This window comes from Chrysochloris asiatica, unplaced genomic scaffold (genome assembly GCF_000296735.1).
Source record: "Chrysochloris asiatica unplaced genomic scaffold, ChrAsi1.0 scaffold00115, whole genome shotgun sequence".
Taxonomy (NCBI): domain Eukaryota; kingdom Metazoa; phylum Chordata; class Mammalia; order Afrosoricida; family Chrysochloridae; genus Chrysochloris; species Chrysochloris asiatica.
In genome coordinates, this window is record NW_006408633.1 from 9,976,384 (window position 1) to 9,978,156 (window position 1,773).

Genomic DNA, 1,773 nt, shown 5'->3' on the forward strand with positions numbered 1-1,773 from the left:
CCAGAGTGCTTCTTCGAGGCCAGGATGGCCAAACTTCGTCTCTCATACTTCAGACATATTGTCAGGAGGGACCAGTCGCTGGAGAAGGATATCATATTTGGTAAGGTGGAGGGTCAGAGGAAAAGAGGAAGACCCCCAACAAGATAAATCGGCAAAGTGGCAGCATTGATGGGGTCAAGCGTGGCAATAATAGTGATCTGACAGTGTTTTGTTCGCCTGTGCATAAAGTCACTATGAGTCGGTACCAACTCGATGACACCTAACAAAAACAACATGGGCAAAGTATTGAATAATGCAGACAGCATTGAAAGAAGATAGAATGGTTCTTTATCTTTAGCAAGGTGGCCAAGTAGACAAAGAGATGCAGAGCTTTGTGAAGACCCTGATGGGCAAGACTGTCACTCTTGAGGTCGAACCCAGTGACACCATTGTGAATGTTAAAGTCAAAATTCAAGACAATGAAGGTATCCCCCTCATCCATCAGCATCTGATTTTTGTGGTTAAACAGCTAGAAGTTGATCGCACTCACACAGACTACAAAATCCAAGAAGAGTTCACGCTGCTTCTGGCACTGAGTGTATGCGGTGGCATCATCAAACCTTTCCTGTGCCAGGTCTCCCAGATGTTCAACTGTGACAAGGTGATCTGTGACATGTGTGAAACTCACCTGCACTCCTGTGCTGTCAACTGCACCCCAAGAAGAGCATCAAGTAAGGACCCCTATCTGCTGAGTCCCCTGCCTCCTGCTGTTGGGGTTCTCCTGAGCTCCATAGCCCTGGGCCCTTAATAAAGTCTCATTTTCATTGAAATAAGAGGAGGAGGAGAAGGGATACACAGTCACTGTAGTAAAAAGACATGAATGATGTTCAACTATTTCCAGAGGATGGAATATGATCAAGAGCCAGTGATACTAAAGGAAGAAGTTCAGGGTGCACAAGGCATTGACAAAGAGAAAGCCTCCAGGAATAGATGGAATACAAATTGCAATCTTTCAGCAAACTGATGCAACACTGGAGACACTCACTCATCTATGCAAGACAGCTACCTGGCCAATTGATTGGAAGAGATCCATATTTGTGCCCATTCCAAAAAGAGGTGACCCAATGGAATGTGGAAATCATATGACTATACCATTAATGTCACATGCAAGTAAAATTTTCTTGAAGATAATTAAAAATTGACTGCAACAGTACATTGACAGGGAACTACCAGAGGTTCAAGTAGGATTCATATGAGAATGTGGAATGAGGGATATCATTGCTAATGTTGGGTGAATCGTAGCTGAAAGCAGAGAATATCAGAAAGTGTTACCTGTTCTTTATTGACTCTCCAAAGTTTTTTTTTTTTAATGTTTTATTGTGAATTATATGATAGTTTACATGAGAGAACCTCAGTTCCATATTCATTCCATCGTATATCATTATATTGCCATGATTCCAATCCCCTCCATGCATCGTCATCCGACCAAAGGGCATATCCTAGAAGCCCGTGCTCTACACTCCCCCCTTCACCCCTCATTCTTTGGCCCACAGTTCCTCTCCCTCACTGGATCCAAAGTCCCCATGCACTTCATCCCTCCATGTCATCATCTCTGTCTCCATCTCAGGCATCCCCAGTTCTCTGGGTGGGGTCCCGTTCTCGGCTCTTATCGGTTGGTGGTTCCAGAGACCTCCGCTCCTAGACTGGAGAAATAATCACTCTCTTCCTTGCTACAAAACATCTACCCTTGCATTTCCAACACTCACAATCCATCTTGATAACCATTATCCACTA

The 1,773-nt window shown here is 44.0% G+C and overlaps 1 protein-coding gene and 1 pseudogene across 1 annotated transcript in view; both read left to right on the forward strand.

Moving 5' to 3' along the window:
• Positions 1-1,773, forward strand: part of SCFD2 (sec1 family domain containing 2) — a 668,469-nt gene that overhangs the window by 185,275 nt on the left and 481,421 nt on the right. The window lies entirely within an intron of this gene.
• The window catches only part of LOC102815102, a 49,008-nt pseudogene that overhangs the window by 2,117 nt on the left and 45,118 nt on the right, over positions 1-1,773 (forward strand).